At 51.3% G+C, this 22,552-nt stretch overlaps 1 protein-coding gene across 3 annotated transcripts in view; it reads left to right on the top strand.

The window, feature by feature from the left end:
- Positions 1–22,552, top strand: part of BCL9L (BCL9 like) — a 47,436-nt gene that overhangs the window by 855 nt on the left and 24,029 nt on the right. The window lies entirely within an intron of this gene.

The raw sequence follows: 22,552 nt of genomic DNA, 5'->3' as shown, positions 1-22,552 counted from the left end.
TAGGGACGTGTACTTTAGCAGGTGATGAACTTGTTCCAGCCCCGTTCTTGCTGGAATAGGAATGCGAGAAGGATGCATATCTGAACACATAAGTAATGCTACATGACAGGGCAGGCTGTTGTGTTGTTGTGTGTGGCAGCGTCTGCACGCCTTGGGGGCAGCTCCGTTTGACAGAGTGTCAGGCTGCGGCAGCGTACGGTTGTGTCCCGGCTCTGCCAGGCAAAGGGCTGCCAACGGCGTGGCACAGAGGCCAGCCATGCTCCTTCGGCTGCAGAGTGATGCTACGTGAGCCTTAGTGTGTACTCTTGACCTGCAGGATCTGTTCTGCGATTGTGGCTACCACTCATTACCCTGCTGAAATGCAGTTTCATGCCAGGCATGCAGTAATGACATGCAGCTCCTTCCATCCATCAGTCACATACAGGGGCTGTGTGTGTGCCTTGCGTTGCTACTTTGGTGGCAGGAGGGATAAGAACAGTGAGTCACCGAGGAAGTGATTTGCCCAAGGTCACTTGGCAAGGGTGTGTTGGTGCTGAATCAAGACCTCCTTTGACTCTGGTGCCTGTGATAATGCTGGCTGCCACCACACGTGGGTATGTAATACCCCAGGCTGGAAGCAGTGCAGAAATGGCCAGGTCGATGTTGCTGCCTGATTCTCCTTGGTGGAAAGATGAGGGTATCAGTGTACTGTCTCTACAGCAGCTGTCTGTTCCATTGGGACTTTTGCCAGAGCATACATAACCTAAGTGGTGAAGAACCTTTTTGTTTGTTTTTTAATATGTGTGTTGCCATTTTAGCCGAGCAGGTGGTTGTTCCCTACCACCCTGACTTGCATCCTCATTACCTAGAAAATCCATTTCATGGTGTTTTCCGTGGTGCAGTGTTGTAGGTATTACTGTGTCTCCCTCCCCTGAAAGTCCATTTCCTCTTTCCAGATCCCCACCAGTGCAAAGAAATAAACAGGCAGTAGCTAAAGGAAAGCCTACTTAGAAACGAGAAACCACAGTTGTTGTTCAGTTGAAGAAAGTAAAATAGTTGTTTTGTACTTTTAAGGCCTTTTGCATCTTGCTGTTGGAAGGTGGCTCTCTGGCCACTGTGACAGAGGGCACAGACAGCTGCATGAAGCAACTGGGCCATCACAAAACTGGACATAGCAAGCTCACTGGGCTACGCTGCTCCAGGCAGCTGCCAAGGATGTGCTGGAGTTGCACTTTAGTTCCAGGCTAATTCCAGTGCGCTTTAGTTTCACTTTAGACTCCAGCCCATGAGCTGTGAACTTCACTCATACTGGCCTGGAGTTTCTGAGGTTCAAGCTCAACTCAGCCTTTCACTTTTCTGTCAAGTTGTCAACCCCAGCTGGCATCATGTCCTCCATACTTGCTGTTCTGGGGAGAAAAAAAACATTGCTTTTTCTTCTGTCCCCTGCTGTTCATTCCTGCTGAACACTGTGAGTGCTTTCCCTTCTGTCAGCGCTTGCTCTGTGGAGGGATGTGGAAAGGAGGGATAGCTGGAGAGGAGGCTCTTGGTTCCCTCTGTGGGGAGCACCAGCTGGGTCCTGACCAGTGGCTGTTTCTTACTGCTGTAGAGATGTTGCTCTTTGTTACTCTCTGGTTTGTTTCAGGGTCCCAGAATAGGTGTATATGGTTGTTTTCTCTCTCTTTTACCCCCATCTCTTGTCAGTACAGCGTCCGGTTCAGAACTGGCATCAGAAATTTCAACAGTCACCTTGCTTCCTTGCCTTGCATCAGGCTTTGCTGCTGCTAGGAGGGAAATTTCTTAGCGGTCAAAGTACTCGAGGATGTGTTTGTGTTCCTCGGATGTCCAGATGTGCTGCTGTAATGGGTTTTAATCTGCTCAGGTCTAGTAATTTCCTGGAGATGGCACAGGCTGGCTTCCAGTGCTTAATTCCTTAGGGCTCCATCCAGTTTTAAATACCCTGCCCGACACATCTCTCAAGTCGGTCTCTTCCGGGAGAATAAGTGCTATGTGGAAAAGCACAAGTTTGCTGTTCCTGTCTGAGAATGCATCAGCAGTCTGTTCTACCTGTGAGCCTGCTCCTGAGCTTCTGTCACTGCCTCCTCCCAGGGTTGTCTGCTCTCCCCCAACAGCCTGAGCCAGGCAGAAGCCTAGAGCTTGCTCTGAAAATGTAATTTTCCTTGTACTGTTGCTCTTTTGGCTGAGACCCAGGATCGTGCCAGTGCCATGGATTGGGGGTGGGAGAGGGCACATAGGAGACTTTGAGCTGTGTTTGATTACTTTTGACATTTTTAACAGGAAATGTGGTATGTAGATGCATGGATATATAATATAATACAGGGCAGAGATATCATAGCGATATGATGTACAGATGCAGCAATATTTTGTCAGTGTTATTTAAGCTGTATCAGCGAAGTAAAAGGAGGATTGCTAGCATGACTCTTCTGGAAAATCAGAATCTAGTGCAGGTCAGGACTTGGTGTCAGTCAGCTCTCCTTTCCTCCCAGGCAGATTTTGACTGGCAAATGCATTCTCTGGTGATCTCATGTGTGGTCCTGTGTTTCCAGAGCGTGGTGGGAGCTGTGGATTCTGACTTTATGTAGTTGATCTCCATGAGATTTAGTTACCCTATGAGGTTTCTTATAGCACTGAAGCTGTGGAAAAATGCGCCTGTCTTGGAGCAAGGGCCCTAGGAAGTGTCGTGAGTACTTTGCTTCTCAGTTGTGCATCTTCAGCAGCTCTGTGTGGTGCAGATTGTGAGGATGGCCACAGTGACATTCCTCAGTTCTTCCTGACTTCTATTTTGAAGTTGTGTGCTGATTTCCAATGGGCCAGTCTTTGCTGCTTTGGTTTGGCTTCCTTTCTTCAGCACCTCTGGCAGCCCTGAGAGGAGGGTACCCAGGAGCTGTTACTGGGGATTGGTGGGCATGGTTTCTGTTGCTGTATTTTGCACTTCATCAGCCTCTCCTGAGGAGGCAGTACCAGCCAAATTACATGGCGTGGAGGAGAGGCACCCTTCCTTCTTCTGTGGTGCCTGTTTCAGGTCATCTGCTCAGCATCAGACCCTTTCCTGGGAACAGGGAACTCTTTTTGTTTTCTTCCTACCTGAACTTGTATGAAACTCAAAGGTGGATAGGGTGATGGATTTGTTCTAATTGGGACCAGTTCCCGATGGCATTTGCAGTTGCCACAGGGTTCTACTCAGCAGGAGATACTGTGGGGGAAGCAGTTAGTGTCACTGGTACTTGCTTCTGATTTAAGAGAAAGCCACGCTATGGAGAGACAGGAGTCCTGCTCGCTGCCTGCATCCTTGGCCAGCAGATCAGCACTCGTTGGTGCCCAGGGAAGCCTGGGCCATGGCATGGCAGGAAGATGGAGCATGGGTTGTCTTGGCATGGCTATCTGAAGCCTGTACCAAGCCTTGGAAGTGGGTGTGCTGCTGTTGGGCATCCTGACTGGCTCCAAGTCCTGCTTGCTTGGGGCCAGACCTGCTGCTGCCCCTCTTCCAAGGCGTGAGATTGGCCATCTAAGACAATATGACTCCAAAACAAGCAGGGTTGCCTTGATGCCAGGTGCAACCCTGCACTGGAGAAACCAGTGTGAGGATAATGGGCTGCAGTGCCCTCAAGAGGGAAAGGAGAACCTGCTCTGCTCTTGCTGAGTGTGTGTCCATGCTAGGCACACTCAGTGCAATGAAGCCTGCTTCCCACTGGCTCAGCTCTTTATCAAGAGGTGGTCTGGGCACAGGTGGCTTCCCTGTATCCTGGTATCCTTGCTGAATTGTCAGATGGGTGCATCGGGCTGTGGTTTCCAGTCCCTTTTTCACTTCCTGTGATGGGAGGGCAATGCCTTCACCTGGCGTCATCCTGCTGTATCTTTCTGGGCAGCTCCAGGCAGAGGAACATGCAAGCTATGCCTGGGTATCTTTGGGAGACAGGATTTCTCCAATGCAGGCAGCTTGTCTGGCAGCTTCAGCTGGAGCCACTAGAGAAAACAGTACTTTGATGCTGGGTTTTTCTTCCCCCAAAGAGCTGGAGCTATGTTTGAGTGTTGGGTTTTTCAGCTGCGGCTCAGGATGCCTGGAATCCCAGCTGGGGTATAATGGGGAGCCTCCTCTGATGCTGGGGTAATAGCCTCAAGATGGCTTTAGGACTGTGTTGTGCACTGTGCCCAGAGGTGGGGCGTCACCCTGTTTGGTGATGAGCGCTGCTGGAGCCGAGTCCTGGGCCAGAAGCCAGGTTTGTGATCCGTGCCAGAGAGGGCGAGACTTGGAAAGCAAAGCAGAGCTCCTCCTGAGTGAGAGATGGACTGAAATACTGAGCAAAACCACAGAGTGCTCCTTGTTCCTGCCTATGCCTACTTGTCTTCTTTCTTCCCAAAGTATGCGGGAGGCCGCAGGATGGATCTGCTAGGGAGCAGGAGGGCTGTGCTCCTCAGGCACGTCTGCACCATTGTGCTTCTTTAGGGTGCTGGTTGGGTTGGTTTTTTGCAGTTGTATTTTGTGGTGGGTTTTTTTTCCCTTTTAACCCTGCCTCTGGTATTGCTGGATCCTCCCCATCCTTGCTGCTACTGGATTAGCAGCCACCTCCTTGCAAGGTGTGCTGTCCAGAGCAATGCTGTGTTCAGTTGCACTGCTCTTTCTGTCACAGGTCAGCTGAGCAGCTTACTTTTTCCTTGCTCAGCTCCTAGTCCTGTGGTTGAGAAAAGGAAATGGGCCAGGATATGGTTTGTGTAGAAGATGCACTGTGGCACTGACTGTTTACAGATTCTGTGCTTCTCAAAATGTAAGCACAGGAAATGCCAGGCTCTGCTGGGGTTTGTGTGAGCAGCGTGGCTCCTGCGTGCTGGCTGTCTCGCAGCCTCTGGCTGCAGCAATCTTCTGCCCTGTCACAGGACAGAAGAGGTTTTAAACACTCTGCAGAAGCAAATGATTGCTTTTTTTTTAACCACCAAAATAGAGGCTGGCAGGAAAAGTAAAAGGAAGTGACTTAACCAAAGACAGGAAGGGAATATGTGGCAGAGCTAGGGACAGAAGCCAGGATTCCCAGTTCCTGCTCATCACTCCTACTCTCTTGCCTCTCTGGGTCTCAGCCTCCTGTTCAACACATAAGCAGGGTTTTTCTATTCTTCTGAGAAGATGGAGGTCAGGAGCTCCTCTCTTGAAGTATCTTCAATGCCCTGTGCATCTTAGAGTTTTCTAGCAAGATTTGCCCTGCTGAAGTTAGAAAGCTGTGGCTCGTGTGTTTACAGCAGTGTTGCAAACTCTGTCCTTGGCTACCAAGTGGAGCTTGTGGTACTCCGAGGAGGTCCTCTGCTCACCCTGCAAAGAAATGCTGCCCTCCAAGAATGATGTGCCTTTCTTTGGAGGGCCATACCCAACTTTCTCTTAAGGGTTTATGTTAGGAGTCCTCTGCTTGCAGTGTATCCCCTGCTGAAGTTTGCTTCATGAACGGTCTTCCTTGACTTGCCAGCCAAGGCATGGTACCTGTCTGATCAGTCTGCATTAGTTACCTGGTTCTGCAGGCAGGGACTCTGAAGCATTTGTATTCCTAATAGAAAGTAAAATCTTAATACACTCTTTGGAAGAAAGATCCAGCTAAATAGCTGTGTATCAGTGAATAGCCGTACTCTCCTTCAGATGGGCAGGGGCTCCAGCAGTGGGTGCATTGACTGTTGCTTTGCTCTGTTGCCATGCTGGGCTTCAGGCCTCTGGAAAGGCTGCAGTTGGGAAAGGATGCTGGCTTATAAAAGGCAAGGGTACCAACAACCCACAGTGTAGGTCTCCCTGCTCAGGGTGGGGAGGAACTGGATGGGTGGCTCTGAAGGGTAGTAACTGAGCAGAAGGGCTGTGTCTCTGGTCAACTCTTCTCAACATCAAGCTGAGAAACCCCTGCAGCACTGGAGCTTTCAGCACTTCCTTGGCAGGATTTATTCCAGCACTGATCTGTAGCAGAGGATCGGGCCAGACAGGGCCCGAACGGAGCAGGTCCAGCCACAGGCGAGCCTCAAGCGTGGCAGTTAGGCTGGGCTGAAAGCTGCCTGTGTCCTGCCTCTGCGCAGCCTTGTTTGAACTTTCCTCTGGCAAGGAGCAAAAGCAATCGGGGAGACCTAGGGCTAGTCCAAGCAAGTTTCCTCTGCTCTGTCCGCCCCCGGATTCAGTGGGGGGGGCGCAGGGGCGACGGCAGCAGCTCAAGACTGTCCTCTCAGAGCAAAGCAGTTTGGAGGGGCTTTGGTCACGACGGCTTTTGAGCAAATGTTTCTTTCCCTCTGGTGTTCCCTGCCTCTTGGGCAGGGAGGGGGAAGTGAAACTGTGGTTCAGACTGAGTCCTCTGGATGGCAAGAAAATTGCTGAGTAGCTGGTTTCCAGGTTGCCGAGGTTCTAGCCAGGGCCCGGTGTGGCTGCCAGAAGCAACAGGCTTGGAATTTCCTCCGCCTGGTGCCAGCTCCGTTGGGCTGGCCGCAGCACCTCTGCTGGGGCTGGAGCTCTGCTTGAGCTCTGCAGTTGGGGCGCTCCCAGAGCAGGGGTTACACTGGAGCTGGAGCTGCCCCCTCATTCTCGCAGCCTGGTTTCTATTTTCTTTTCCAAGGTCCAAGATGTTTTGAATTACGCAGCCTGCGCCTCCCGCGGGGCTCCTTGAGCAGCCGCCTAACGAGCTGAGCTCCTGACAAACTTTGCTCTGGCTTTAGCTATGCTTGGAAAATTTTACAGCCTTTTCAGAAAAAGGAAATGCCAGGAAAGGCCTGTCTCTTCTTACTTTTATGAGGGGGTCCCAGTTGAGAGAGGGCGAGATGAGTTTGGAAGGGAAGACAGGAAGGATTTTGTATATGGTAGTATATACACCTTCTGGTGATCAGGGTGAGTGGAGTTGGTGCATCTTCCTGCACTGGGCACAGTGGGGGCGAGACCTGCAGGGCACTTGGCAGACGCATCACAGACACAAGAATCAGTGACTCCTTTGCTGCAGGGAGATGGTGGTCTGTGTCTTCCCTCCAGCTGCCAGCATCGTCATTGGCTGTTTAATCTTTGCTAATTATGTTTTTTCTGAATGGTGGTGGTTTTATTTCTACTGTGGTCGCAGGCCACGTGGACAAGCTGCGTGTTGGTCCCCAAGGCTCGAGGGAGGGATTGCCACCAGGTGCTGTGCTGGTGGTTTCCTTATCAGGGATAGCACGTGCCCAGGCAGGGTACTGTGGGCACAGGGCAAGGAATGCAGGTGCTGCCAGCACAATGTTTGACCCAAGAGGGGTAGTCTAGTGTAACTTTCCCCTTTGTATGAGAAACTGGGACCCAAAATAAATGGTGACTTATCATTTGTAAGTCTTCCATTTGTAAGATGGTGCTAAGAAGGGAGCAGGAAGCCCTGTGTTTTGGATAAACTCCCCCTTGGCGAGGCGCTGGAAGTCTGCCCTTGGGTTTGTCTGTTTTCCTTCAGGAGAGCCCACCAGTGAGGTCATGGATCTCCCAACAAGTGCTTCTGTCTGGAGAGGCACTAAGGGTACAGGCTACTTCTTTCCACCCTCCTTGCATGTCCTCCCAGTATCCCAGATCCCTTTCCAGCAGTAAAAACTCCTCTATGGAGACTGGGATGGGGGTTTTGGTTGGAGCCTGTGAAAACTCAGCAGCCTGGGGAGTTGTGGAACTTCTCCAGTGGGAGGGATTGAGGTTTCTGTGCGATCCATAGGCGTCAGCTGCTGCCAGTCGTTGTGGATGAGCGTCAGACGTGGGCAGTGATGGCTCTGGCTGGAAGGAGCCTCACACTGGTCCTGCTTTGAGGGCATTGCCTGTTACACTTGTCAGGAGTGTGGCTCTGGATAGCTATTTGATTTGGCAGCTTATGCAGGCCTGGTAGCCCTGCGAGTGGGGTGTAGGCGCCAGAATTGTGCCCTACTCTCCCTTTTTCATTGCCCTACCCATCCCCTGCTTTCTGCTATTTTGGCAGGAGAAAAAGCACCTCATCATTGCTGTGTCCCCTCCTGCAACTGGGAAATGAGTGATATATCCCCTTTCCTTTCTCGGGACTCATGTGCAGAAGCTGAGATTGGATTTGACAGGAGAGGCCAAGCACCTTCACTCTGCTGCTGGGAATTATGAGCGTGGCCATCCTGTTGGCATCTTGCAGTGATGAGCTTCTCTTAGCCCAGATTGTTCTCAGAGCTCAAAACGTGTGGGAAGCTACTGGGGAAACTATTGAAAAAATAGTTAAATAGTTTATTGTTATTTATGTTTGTGATGCCATCTGCACATATATGGTTTAGAATGGCTGAATTGAATGGTTTTTGTACCCTTTAGTTTCCTAATTTTCAGTGGGGAATCCTGTTTCATGTGAATTTGACCCTAGGAAAGAAAAGACCAAGCCCTGCTTGTCTTCCTTGCTGTTAGAACAGTACAAACCCAAAAGAAGCATAGGTAAGTGCAGGGGCATGACTGTGCTTCAGTCTGTGGCATCTCTTCCAAAATATTTTTACGGGTCAGAGGTTCAGTAATTATCTGCCTAGACTGCCCACCTCCATTGGAGAATTCAATGTGAGTTTTTGCTTCTCATCCTCTTAAGAAAAAAAAAAAAAAAGAAAAGAAAGAAAAATAAATCAAAGCAAATAAAAGCCTTTCCAAAACCCAGACCTGTTTTTACTCTTTAAAAGTCAGTTTCATGATTTGAGATTGTAAACATCTTGTTGATAAAAGAAGAGTTACTTTGCCTAAAGCAGAGCTTCAGCAACAAAGTGTCCAGCCATTTCCAAATATTTTTATATCATTTTAGCGCTGATGTGTTATTTTAATGAGAAAAGTGATTTTTCCACCTGTGGAAGGTGTGGTCAGGACCTTACCTGTAAGCCATTGCTTCTCACCCCACCTTGTGATTTCAGTATATTCAGAGACTCAGCTACTGGTGGCAAATGTTTATAATTTAGTTTATTATGCTTTTTAATCAAAAGTAATTTCACAAAGTCCTAGTCTGATTAAGGTGTATTCCTTATATTAGTAGGGTTTAGTTGTCCTTTTTTTTTCCACCCTAGTTTAAGGGCCCCAGGCATTTTTCTGATGCTGTTGCAATAATATGCTGCCGTTGATAAGTCCTTTCCCCAGAATTCCCTACAGGTCCTTGGAGGGGCCCCTGAAGGTCCACAGTGGGTTTAACAGCAGAGGAGCAAACCAGCCATCCTGGGGTTTCTGTTTCTGAGGCCGATGCTGGCAGTGCCATTTTCCGGGCTCTTGTCTGGAAAGGGACGATGTTGACACTGCTCAGGGCCGCTGATTCCTGTGTGGGTGATGACGTTTGTATTCATCTCGCTGCAACCAGATGGAGAAGTTAATTGCTTTGCCCAGCCTCTGGTTGAAACAAGACTGCAGAAGAGGGTAACTGTGGCTGGTGGTTAGTTAGTTGGAAGGGGAGAAAGAAGAGGTGACCATATCCAAGAGTAATTGTCGTATTTTGGCACTGTCCTTCCTCCAAGACCTGGTCCTGAGCATTTTGGGTGGCTGCTCTTTCACTGTGTGATCTGTGGCTATTTCTGTCTGTGGGTGGTCCAGTGGCTGGAGCTGTGGTGACTGTTTGCAGTTTTTTGGAAAAGCAACCAGGGGTATGCAAAGAGTTGATCTTTCTTGGAAACTATAGGAGAATCCCAGTAGCAAACAGTCCAGGAAATCAGGCCCTTACTTCTCTTGCTGCCTCCTTGCCTCCCCACTGGGCACGGATACTAATGTGCCCATACTTTGACTCAAACCCTGTGCGACTGGCTCAGCATCAGGTGAGAGCCCAGCAGTGCTTCTGCCAGACATGACATGCAGATGGTCAGGCAGGGGATGAGGCAAAGCTGGGACCTGGCTCGAGAACCTGTGGCATCCAGGCCACATTTTGCACACTAGGTGTGTGTCTGTGAGTCCTCCCTGCTTTGGTGAGCCGTGGCTCATGGCTGACCCTGGGCTCGGAAAGGAGGAGGAGTGTGGGGAAGCTGGGATTGTAGCATTGGAACAGTGAGGAATCTGTGCATTGCCCTTGGCCAGTAGACTAGTCTAATGCCTTGTCTGATTTGCATATCAATTAATTTTTATTTTAAGAGGACTCAAGTGGACCCAAGTGCCAGACTGCATCTCAGTATGCTGTAGGAGGAACCCAGGAGTGATTTGATTTGAACTGAACAAGCCTGTGGATGGTATTGCTTAATGAGCCAAAGATAGTCCTCTGGGTGAAGTCAATCCCTCTCAGTCTGAAATGGGTAAATGCCAATTTTTCTGGGAGTCTTCAGGTCCCATTGAACAGTCTGGGCAGCAATTGAGCGAGAGTCTTGTAGTCACAGGATCCTCTCTGATGGTAGGATGGTTTGCCTGGGACCTGACACTGCTCTTGGGGGTCCCAGTGCCAAGGGACCAATTTTCTAAGGTGCTGCACCCCATTACCGTATGACTTGTCGGGCCCAATGCTGCTTGGCTGACCACATCTTGGGTTCAGGACAGAACCCATGGGAGAGGGGTAGTTGCAAGGTAGCTTCTGGTTGTAGAGCTCCTCTGGTCAGCCTCACTGCTGTGGGATGGGGAGAAACCCAACCTTCCCTACCCAGAGGCAGGAAATGAGAACCACGTGGACTGACTTGGAGCCTCACCGGCAACTCATACTCACAACAAAAGCAGTGTGGCTGGGATTGGGCTCACTGGCTGGCTGCCACGGCACTGGTGGCCTTGTTCAGTGTCCTCCGTTTGCAAAGGGGGGGAAAGGGGTGTTCCCTTTTGGCTCCAGTGCTCAAAGAGGGGGCTCTAGCCAGGGCTGGTCTCTCTTCCTCTTTCTGCTGTGCATCTCCCCGTAGGCACTTGTCTGGGCTCTCACTGTGAGTGTCCAGCTGTTGTGTACGCCAGGAGTAAAGGCAGCTCACGGGCTGTGGCACACTGCCTTCGCCCAGGGCCCCTTAGACAGACTTGGCCCCAGCACAGCAGTTGTGCTGGGGTTTGCAGCTGCTACTGCTTCCAGGACAAGAAGGGTCTTGCAGTTTCATGACAGGGATTTTTCCTCCTGCATTTGAGGTCTCTCAGCAGTCATCCTTTCTGTAACCCCAGCTGAGGTGCCAGGACTCCCATTTCCCGTCGCTGAAGTGGTGGTTATTGGAGAGAAAAGCAGCATAAGCTTTCTCGGCGGAGCCTGTGGTGTTTGTCCTGTTCCATCAGAGTGCGGCAGCAGTGGCACCAGCCGCTGCCTTCCTCCCCTCGCTGGGCTGGAGCGCTGCGGGCTCTCGGCAAGCGCTGTCTGCGGACATCTGCTGCCTCCTCCCCCACTGCCTCCTGGCAGGCAGCAGCAGCTTCCCAGCAAACAGCCTGCTCTTTGCATCACTCCTGCACGCCCCACCAAGGCTCCTTCTGCTCTTGCAGACACCTTTGCAGGACCTTGAAATGGTGGTTTCCCCGGTGCTGGCTTGGCTCCAAGCAGCCTTCTGCTTCACAAGACCTCAGCTGAAAAAAATCAGGGTGCCTGATGGAGGAGAAAGGCTTATTAAAGGTGATTCTTACCGGGTTCTGGCTTGAGATTCAAACAGGCAGCCCTGTCTTTGGCAGGGCTCCAGCCAGCGCCTGGGGCCTGAGGCAGGCATGGAGTCTGGGGCAAAAAGCTTGGAGCTGTTTGACTGGAGCAGATGTGGGTAGGGCAGCTGTGAACTGCAGCCCTGGTGCCAGAGCTGGATGCTTTGGGCCGGTGTCTGGCTTGAGTATGTCACGTGCAGCCAAGGGAGGCAAAGCTCACTATTGCAGGTATTCATGCAGCCCCTTCCAGGGGACGGGAGCTTTTGTTTCTTTCTGCTCTGGCCAAGTAGTGGGATGATGTGCTCCTTGGATGTAGATGGCCACAGGGCTGTGGGTTTCTGTCTCCTAAGAGTAACCCCCAGGCTTGGTAATTCTGCTATCTTGGCAGTAGGAAGCCCCTGGCAAAGCAGCATTTTTGTGGGTTCAGTCTCTCAGTGCTGCTGCACCAGGTTCCCATCTGCAGGTATCAGCGTTTGGCACCACAAGGTATGGCAGTAGCCTTTACCGCAAGCACAGGCAGTCCTCTAAGCCACAGTTGCCAAGATGCTCTGGCTGCATCTTGTATGCTTCTAGCCTGGGGACTTCTCTGGAGAGCAGAGGAGCTGGGAGGGATAGAGCAGGATTTAATGAAGTGGGCACGAGAAGCGTAGCAAAGTCCTTTCTCCTGAAACCAGTGAAGCAGTAGCTGGGAGCATGAAGACAATGCCTGTCTGTGATCTCAGGGCATGCCCAGAAGGAGGGCACTGAGGTATGTGGATTAGTCAGAAGGGATGGTGGAGGATGAAAGAGGATTCTGCAGCTTTGACTGTAAAGGCAGTTTTGGAAGAAGGAGCTGGAGGGGATTGCAGGTGGGACATGAAAACAGGAGCTTGGAAAGATGGGATAAACTAAGCTAGTAGGGAAATTTGCCATTTTGTACCTGGATCAGAAATATGTGAGCACAATTTAAACTGATTTAGACAGGAAGGCACAACTCTGTGTTTGGAGGGAGAAGGGATCATCATCTTCATGTGAGCATCTTTGCAATGGAGGAGTGCAGAGGCACAGCCAAATCCCCCCTGGCAGCTTGGAGGAAGCTTGGTGTTATGTGGAGAAGTATTGCTTGACACGTGGTTGACAGTAGGTTCTGCCCCCCCCTGTTTGCTTAGTAAGACTGTGGACAGTGACTGCACCTGGTGTCAGAAGAAGTAGTAGTGGGAGAGCTGTGTGGATGCCATGTAAATGCTGCTGGAGGAGCCTGCAAAATCACCTGAATGCCTGTGATGGATGTGGCACAGAGATGGGGGCTGACAGGAGCAGCGAGGCCAGGGGCTGCATGGCAGGCAGGGCCAAGGTGCACACTTGTGGGTGCCAGCTGGGCTCAGTGCTGCTGCACAGAAGGAGAGAGCCTGGAGCAGATTCAGCAGCCAGACCCAAGTTGAGTGCTTGAGTGTGCTGTCTGCCTGGGCAGTAGCCGCAGGCCCCTTCTCCTTATTGGTGTGGCGCTGAGCACAAAGGAGATGAAGCAAGGGAAGGATCAGGCATGTGTTTGAGAGGGAGATGAGAGATGCCACTGAGAAACAGAACTGAGCTCGCTTCTTTTTGTGCTGGCAAATACTCAGTTGGGTGGGGGCAGAGGGGCGGGGTTGCAGGCCAGAAACACTCGCACACATCCCTGAGAGCGGAAGCTGAAATGCTGCAGGAAGCCATGCTCTTGCCTGCACAGGTGATCCAGAGCCGCTGCAACTCAGTGACGCAGCAAAGTCATGCTTCCCCCAGACATCTAGGCCTGTCCCAGAGCCTAGGAGGAGACAGCTAAGGAGGTTAGAGGGCTCTGGCAGGCAGCCTTTAAACCCCCACTGGGGAATAGGGATGTCAGCAGCAGCTGGAAGCAAGGACTGGTAGGTTCTGGTGTTTACCCAATGCTGAGGAAAAGCAGAAGGTGCCATGTGGAGCCAATTGTTGCCTCCCCCAGGAGACTAGTGAGGGAGTGCAGGGGAAAGCAGCTGGGCACAATGTTATCCTGAGAAGAAAGCACTGAAAAGTGGAGGCAGAGGGAGCACCAGGGCCCAGGAGATTGCTGGGAAGGACATCCTTCCTTTGAGCCAAGAGAAGGGGTCCCAAGAGTGCAGCAGGACCCTTGACATGCGAGCACTCTCTCCTGTGAGCGCCTTGATTAGTACCTCTGGTTGTGACTTTGTGCCCAAAAGCTTCCCAGAAGGAAGTGGCATAGCAGGTGTAGGTGTCTGGACTGCAGGGACTGGTGCTGGGCTCAAGGAGAGTGGTACCTGGCTCTTCTTCCTTCTCTGGTGGTGCTGGGTGCATTCCTATGAGTTATCATTCCCTCCATGCCAAGGCTGGTGCAAGACTGCCCCGAGTGCTTGGTTGCCACTCTTGTGGGCTCTCATTTCCCTCTGCAAGGAGTCCAGCTCCTGGGTTGGACCCAGAGGTGGGACTCTGTCGCCAGTGGCTCAGGAGCACGCCGAGCCAGCACACAGGGAGCTCAGCACAGGCCCCGGGCAGCACTGCAGCGCTGGCTGGCCCCGGGGGAGACCAGCGGCCTCCCTAGCCCAGAGCCGTTTGGGGTGGCCCCAGTGGGCCTGCAGCAGCTCTTCTTTGCACTGGAGGGATGGAGCCAGGAGAGGGGGAAGGGAGCAATCACCCCGCAAAGGGTTAATAGTAGCTCCAGCCTGCTGCTCAAAGCCCAGGCCCTGCTGCAGGAGCGGTGTTGAGCAGCCTGCTCCAGTTGGCGTCTGTCCCAGAATGCTTTGGAAAAGCACTGGCCTCTGACCCCCAGTACAAACTGAGCCCAGCACGTGGGAGGGAGAAATTACTCCCAGACCTTCAGGCTCCAGGGTTTACAAGCTGCCTGCAATAAAGCAGCCATTTTTTCCAACAGTTATTAAATCTCTCCTTTTAGCTCGCTGCAAACCTCTGCCTGTTCCCCTACCCTGTCCCTAGCCCCACACTGTGCTTTTCCTGCTCAAGCCCCAAACACCTCTATAGAGTGAGGCAGGCCTTTTTGGGGAAGGCGGAAGGCTGGGGAGAGCTCCAGCCATTGGTTCATGAACAGTGCCCCTCACCCTGCACTGGTGGGTCCCATCCAGTTTGGCTGCTGTACTTGTGTCTGTCTGCCTGCTCTCTGCATGAGCCAGTGCAGGCAGCAGCAGCCTTCCCAGGTGCCTTGCTGCAGCAATCCCTGGGGGAATCTTGTACCTGCTTCCCCCACTTGCAGGGTGCACATCTGCACCCCTCCTCTGAGCCCCCATGGGGCCAGTGGGCCTCTGCTGATGGACCACACTTCAGTATTGTCTTATTGTCCATGCTGGAGACTGGGAACCAAAGAGCAAAGTTTTCTTCTTGGCCTTGCTGATGGCTGGGGCAGCTGTGGACAGGGCCTTGGTTTTTCTTTGCCTCAGTTCTGCTATCTTGAAATGGGAATAGGAGCAGGGTTTGCACTTACCTGTTGGCAGCTCCTTAGGTAACTTATTCTGTCTGCACTCCCTGCAGTGAGCGATAGATTAATTGCCAGGGAGGCTGGCCAGTTTCTATGGGAGATCACTGTGTGGGAGGCTCATGAGGCTTCCTTCACCAGCTAGTGTTTGTAATGACTGCTGCAGCTGGAAAGTGCCAAGAACTGCTTATTCACATAGTATTTTGTGACCATCCAGTTGTATGGAAGTGCCGAGTTGGCGTGGAGCAGTGAGCACTGTCTGTCTGGTGCTGTGCTGAACATGCCAGCATGTTGAGTTGCTGCAGAGGGTGTGGGGAGCACGTGTTTTTGTTTGTACAGTGCTTTGGGAACAGAACACTCTTACAAGTGGCTACCATGCCATGGGCACTGTGGGATCCAGATAAATAAAATTGGAGCTGGTATTTCAAAACAACCTCTTCCCTGCTCCTCCCACCTCCTGTGCACATTCCTCTGGCGAGAAACAGGCGAAGGTGAGGAGGTGCCCACAGAATTCAGCTGTAGCCCATAGCCCAAGAGCAGCTGCAGCAGCAGGCAGACTAGACTCTACAGCCCTCTTCTCAGCAGATGTAGGACACATTGAATGGAGCAGGTCATCTTAGCCTTGGCCTTGCCACCCATCAGGCATGTGACACCTGTCTGGGGACCCAGAGCAAAGACCCTACCCCTTGAGGTGGCTGGAGGACACCAGCTCTGACGGTAGCCCTGGAGCCTTAGGGCTTTCACTGCGCTTCTCTTTCAGACCCAGTGATAGCCAGGAGCAAAGTGCCTTAGCAGGAGTCTCACAGTGCACTGGCACTGGCTGACCTGTGCTGTGCCTTGCTCTGTGCTGCATCCCTGGGTACAGTGAGGCAGGGAAACCATTTTCCTAAACATATCCTGGGCCGGTCTAGGATTTACTCGAAACACAAGAAAAAAGCACATTCATCCGAACCCCCTTCTCTCTCTGAGGCTTGGTTTTGTTTTTAAATCTGTATGGCAAGCAACCAAACTGGCTGAGTCAGTCAGCTGGCTGGCCACCAGAAGTAAAAATGCGGTTTTGTCCCCTCCCTTGTTCCACCCCCCTCCCCCCCGGATTTTTTTTCTCCTTCACTTAGCGACAGTTTCGTGTATTTACAACAAACCTCTTTCTGCCTTCTTCTCTCTTGGGGCTGGGACAAATGGAAGCTGGTTTTTATTTTCAGAATCAGGCTAGGGAGAGAAGGTACAGGAGGGCAGCCTGGCTTTGCCTTCTTGCTTCTGCTCACAGTGATGCTGCCTGGGAGGAGAGGGAGCTCCCTGCTGCGTTCAGGCCTTTGCAGGCTGATGGCAGCATCTGCTGTCCTACAGGCAATTAGAGAGGTGAAGTGCCTTGCCCAAGGCCATGCAGGCCTGGCCTGGGAGGATGGGAGCTGAGGGTCAGGACTCCTTTGGACCCTGACACCCAGAAGCTATGCTGGACATGGGCTGGCTTTCAGGGGGCAGGAAGCTGTGTGAGGTTCCTGAGTGTTTTCCTGGCTGCTGTTGGTGTAGGGATGGTCTGGTTGAAATGTGCGCTTCCATGGGGAAGATGGGAGCCAACAACACTCCTGTGTGAATAGCCAACATCTTCCAGAGGGCCAAGACACTCTTTGGGGGGAACCAGGGGTGTTTGGCCGCTCTGATGGCAGTCTGGCAGCTGGCCAGGTTTTGAGCACCTCATGCTGTTGGGCTGCTCACAATGTATCCTGAGAATGGAAGCACCAAGGGGCGGTTTTCTTGCTGTGGCCTGTGGTTTGGGTATCAACATCTTTAATTTCTGGGCATCCAAATTCTGTAGCCCCATATATGGGCAGCCTTGTTACCCATTCTCTGCGTGGAGAGGAGATGGTGCAGGGGTGAAGCCAGTGTGTTCTAAGTACTCACTCTGCTCCTTCCCTCCTTCCTTGTGGCAAGCCTTAGCTCCAGCCTGAACTGTGTGACAGATCGTGACAAGTCATGGAATCTCAGTGTGTGTCCCAGCTCACATGTGGCACCCCACAGAAGTAAAACTTAGCTGTAAATAAAGGAGGCTCCTCCAGTGAGAAGTTTTCAGATGCAAATTGTCCAGTTGGCTTCAGAGACAGATTTTCTTAATTTCTATGTTGATTTTTGCTATTTCAAATGCATACAATGCAGCATATTCTCCAGTCTGACGGGCTTCTGTGTACTTCAGCAAGGGAGCTGCATGAGAGTAAGCAGCTGGCTGCCTGCTATGAGCCTCCAAGTAGCTGAGGATACCCATGTTGGTCTGAGCTAGTTTGTTGCTTCCTCTCTCATATCTCACTACTTAATCACGGGACATACTTGCAAGGCAGCAAAAGTGGGGAAGGGGAGAAACTGATTTACTGTTTTTTATTTTAGCAAGGATGTCATGGGCTAAGAAATGTTGAAAGGCAAAGTAAATCCTTCACAATATTTTGCTCTGTTGAAATGAAAGGAACTGAAAGATGGACAAAGGGTTAAGAACACAGTGGGGAAAGGTACCCACAAGTTGCTGGTAAGGCTGAGCATCTTTGCCACATGTCACGTGGGGAATGTAGACATGAGGGGAACGACGGCTCTGTTGTCCCCCAAGATGTATGTCTCTGCACATGTAGTTGTGCCCCCGCCTCTTCTCTGACGGCTGGTGGCCATCTCTGGTGGTCCACTATACGGTTAAGCTGGAGGTGGCTGTGAAAGTGCTGCACTGGGGAGACATCTGCAGTTCGTACAGAAATTATGGCAGCAACTCAGAAGAGGTGAGGAAAAACGAGAAGCGATGCTGGGACCTGATGTTGGCAGAGATTTCTGGGGCTGGAAATTAGTAGAGGGTAATGGATGCTGCGCACTTGCTGAGCGGTAAGGGGAGCTTTCAGGTCAGGAGGATACTGGGGATGTATCTCCAGCCTAGTGCCTAGTCCTCAGTCTGTCATCACTTCTCTTTCCTTTCCCATCTTTTAAAAGCTTATGCCCATAGGCTTGATGAGGTGTGGGAAGAGGAGAGCTTTTTAGCAATACCTGAGTGTCTCTCTGGAATCACTGTGCCTGACAGAGCCACCTTTTTCCTTAAACTGATTTGTGGTCATTCACTCAGCAATCGTGCAAGGCAGAAGAGAAGGAGGAATGGTTTGGAAAAGAATCTAGTGGCCTGCAGTTTGCTGACACTTGTGGCCAGGTACTGAAGTGGACACTATTGTTTTCCACCAAACATGGAGCACACTGGGGACCCGACCCCATACAGGAACTTTTTGTGTGCAGTGCTTTTGGTAATTGTCTCTGTTAGTGGATGTCTACTTGATCCTGGTACTTAACCTTTTGGTTTTGCCAGAGATAAGGAAATAAGACTTGTCAGTTCAGTTTTGGTTCATTTTTCAGTCCTTGCCTGGTTGAATTGCAAACCTGTGGGGATCTCAAAATCTCAGTGGTCTTTCTGACAGATAGGGATGGGGAAAATAATCCTGAAATGGATCTGCTGTTTAAATCCTTTCCATCTCATGATCTGAAACTTCTGATAAACTGCCTGACCTTCAGCCCCTCTGTTTACACCCTAGCTGGACTCCTCAAAATGCTGATGCTGTCTTACAGCTATTTGTGATGTTCCTCCACCCAACAGCATGGTTTTTAAAGTTGAGGGAGTGGAGGAGGGAAGCATCCCTGAGGGACTACTTAACTTCCAGACTTGCTTACATTTTGCTCCCCAGGCAGGTGACTGGAGTTTGGCACAGTCTGTTTCTAACCTCATCACCAGGAAAGATGCTTGTAACAAGGTCTGACCCATGGGCCAACTTCTAAACAAACACAAACTCCTGCAGCAAATCAATACCTGAATCAATGGGGTTTTTTTTTCCTCTCTCAGAGTACAGCTGTGTTGACTCAGTCCGCTGAGGCTGTTTCCTAGGTCATCTCCCTGCCAAAGCCTGAAATAAAGAGCTGGAATACCTCTTTTCCATTTCTGTTGTCACCTGAGTTGAAGGAGAACCTACATTTTAGGCCTCACTAGAAGTCTTGCTTATAGTTCTTGGAGTTAGCTGGCTATCTCCAGTACATCAGAGGGGTGAAAGGCAATGGGCAGCTTGGCAAGTCCTGAGTAAAATTGTGGTGGTATGCACTTTCTGCCTTCCGACCTTCCAACTTGTCAGGTGCCTTTTTGAATACACTCTGGAAAAAAGGCAAATGACACTTCAGTGGGCTTGGTCCCTCCCGCTGGCCCATCCCTCTGGGGGCAGTTGTGAGGGAGCTCCCACAGTGTTCCCTGCCCGTGGGCTCTGTGTGCGCCTGTGCTGGACAAGGATGCTGAGCACCACGTGTGCTGTGTTGTGTTGTGGCAGGTGTTTGCCATCACTGTGGGGTACAGGGGCTGGTAGAACTGGAGCGCTTGGAAAAAGCCCTGTCCTGCACAGCCAGACACTGAGTGTTTGGAGCTTTGTCTGTAGTTTTACTTGGTCTGGAGGAGAAAATCACTCTTGTGGAAGTAGTTAGAGATGAAAATGTAGCTGCTGTCTCATCCTCGGGCTGTTGTCACTCTGTTGAGGATGGACACTGCGTGTCCCCTCCCTGAGGCGGTGCATGTACATCATCCTGCAATGTGGTGTCAGCAGGGCCAGCAGCCAGGGCTGAGCTTCTTTGTGGTAGTCTCCAGTGTATAATGGGAGTTCGAGAATGAGCTTTGTTTGGCACAGAGCAGGTGCTGTGTCCTGAGGATGCTCAGGAGAATGGTCTGTCTGCTCCTGGACGGTATGTCCAGATCTGGGAGCTGACAGCTCATTTCCTGTTTTGCATTTGACCATGAAGATGATTGTTGTCTCTTGCATTTGCCCTTGTGAAGTGAGGCTAATGGCCTTGGGAGTCAGAAGGGTGAACCCACTCATGTCTGGGATGTTTGGAAACAGCTATTGAGAGACTTGGAGCCCACTCTGCTCCAAAACTGTTATAACTGCAGCCTTGCCTGTGCTCTCTCTGGAGTGTTAGAGAAAATCCTGCACGCTGCAGCTGGATGTGAGCAGGGTGGTGTGTCCTGGGCCTCACACATATCAGGCTTCACTTGCTTTCGCAGTAAGGCTCTGGTGCCCAGAGGTGGGACTGCTGAATTTGCCGAGCCAGGCACTGAACAAGAGAACTGGTGTCCTCTGTTCCCTGCTGTGCTGTAGGGTAGGCTCCCTGTCTAGACTGGAGTGCCAGGGCCTGGATGCAGCGGGACTTCTTGCTGAGGCCGAGCAGGACCGGGCTGCAGGAGGAGAGGTGTCTGTGTCCTGCAGCGCTGCTGTCCACTGAGGAAGAAGGCACGGCAGGACTTCAATCACATCCACCAGCAGAGAGGCTTCCACCTTCTCTCACGCCCACGCGCTGGGACTGACACGCACACGTGTACGGACACAGGTTCACACCAGCATGAACACGCTCGTGCGGATTCACATGAATTTGCAGTTAAGCAGGCACACCCACGCCAGCACAGAGCCATGCTGGTGCAGGCCTGCTCGCTGTCGTAGAGGCAGACATGTTCATATTTGCATGACTCCGGGCTTGTGCTGGCACAGGCACCAGTATACATGCTCCTGTGCTCGCAGACACTGGCAACAGAGCTGAGCCATGGCACTGGTCTATTTTTGGGAGCACTCCTAAGAATTGTAAGCGTGTTTCAGATGTTAGAGTCTTAGATGGGGGAAAGCTAGAACAGATGGCTGGAGGGTTCAGAGCAGCAGCCCTGCTGAGAACAGATATTTATAGGCAGATTTAACCCTTGTGTGGTCTCTGGAGCTATGTTTAAAGGGGCAGCATCTGGAGCAAACATGGTAGAGCCGAGTGGTGACCTCTGAGGGTGTGCTGTCCTATCTGGTTTCTGTGAGCCGATTATTAGTGTAGTCTGGAAATCCCATCTATGCTCTACCTCTTTCTCAGAGGATGCAGCTTTCCCTAGACCGTGGAGCCTGGTTTCTATAAACCTCAGTGAAAATGAGCTGGTTGGGGTTATTATTTGCTGGCCAAGCTGGGGCAGCGGGTGCTGCGGCTGCCCTGTGCCTGCGTGACCAGCAAAATGAGGACAGAGATTGTTTTGTCCCTCTTGCCCTAATTTTTTTTCCCTTTTTTTTTTTTTTTTTTTTTTTTTTTCTCTTTTAGCAAAAGGTTATCCAGATTCTTCCTTTTCCTTGTTGGAAGCAGATACTCTGTTTTCTTTCAGGCACTGCCATCTTCTTAAGAGATACAGATTAAACTCTGCCCTGTCAGATCCATCAAATGTTTTTACCTGCCCTCATCTTGGACTCTTGTGCTTGAGCGTTTAGGGAAGAGCAAAACTCGTCTGGGGGTTGTGCTGCTTTGTTGAACAGAACTGGCTGCCAAGTGAGGCGCATGGCAGGTTTGCAGTGACAGCTCTATTTGCAGTCCTTTCTTCGAGAGCATCTAGCCTCCCTTTTGGGGTCTGAGGTAGTGTTGTATTTAACTTGTCTGGCATGTCTTGAAGTGGCCTTCACAGAGCTGAGTATCAGGCATGGGAGAAAGTGATCGGGGGAAAGGAAGAAAGCCATGCCCGCAGGTGGGACATATAAAGAACTGACAGAGCAGTTATCTGAGAGTTGCAGGGAAGAAGACACTGGCTCTGAAAGGATGAACTGGGGTGCAGACCTGGGGAGCTGTGTGAGTCTGCTCAAGCTGCTTTTCAGTTTGCCTCTGGCAAAATTAGGGAGCAGCGTCACTCCTGGATCTAGTGCAGGGCACTGGGACTGGATAAAAAAGAAACAGAAGTGGTTGCCACTGGCAGAGTTGGTGCTGCCAGGTCCAAGAACGATGGTATTTGTGCTCCTAAAAATTGGAAGATTGAGTCTTGCTGTGAGATGGGGGATGCAGCTGCAGCATCAAGTGGAAAAGGACGTTCCTCCCTCGTAACTGATGACAGGCATTTGATCTTGTAGGGTTTGAGCTGCGGTGGTTGTGCACAGTGGCACACATGGCAGGCACCTGGGCTGCACCTTTCCTCTGTTGGGACTTCAGCTAATCCAGATATTTGGAGCTGCTTTCTGCCTGGCAGCTTGTGCCTAGCATAGAGATTCCAGGGAGGCAGTGCTGAGTCTTATAGGGCTTTTTTCCACTGTCTTTGCACTGCATCACCTGTGAACCAGCCAGAAGCATTTCCTATGTTAGAGGTGGCATGCGGCAGCCCTAAGGCAGGCTATTTGTCCAGAGTCAGGTGCTTGGCCAAAGGTTTTGTACAGATGCTCAGTGTATGCCTCAGTGAGCTGGGTTTGTTGTTGTATACCCTGATTCCGTGCGCAAGGGGGCATGAAGCTCTGCTGGAAGGTCTGGGAGTGTGACGTAGAGTGCTTGTGTTGCCTTGGGGATCAGCTCTGTGCTTTGAGAGTGTGAATTCAGAGCATCCCCAAGTTTTCTGTACACTGATGTGCTGGGCATGGGAGATGCAAATCTGTAGAGAGGAGGAGTATGTTGGAGCTGCTTGCTTCCTTGCTTACTCGTTCCGCTTTCAGACTGCGGGGGCTTGGAAATTGGTCACCGTAGTCCCCCCACAGACAGTTGTGGGGGGGACTATAATCAAAATGTGGCTTTATGGTGAGACAAACTGCTTTTGGTTGCTGCAGCACCTCCCCCGCTCCCCGCACACATCCCGCAAGCACAGCTGATCCTGCTGGATGCCC

This window comes from Melozone crissalis, unplaced genomic scaffold, assembly GCF_028551555.1.
Source record: "Melozone crissalis strain CALT ecotype California unplaced genomic scaffold, PUWL_Pcris_2 ptg000092l_1, whole genome shotgun sequence".
NCBI lineage: Eukaryota > Metazoa > Chordata > Aves > Passeriformes > Passerellidae > Melozone > Melozone crissalis.
The sequence above is the reverse complement of the archived record's forward strand: the minus strand, read 5'-3'. Positions and strand labels throughout refer to the sequence as shown.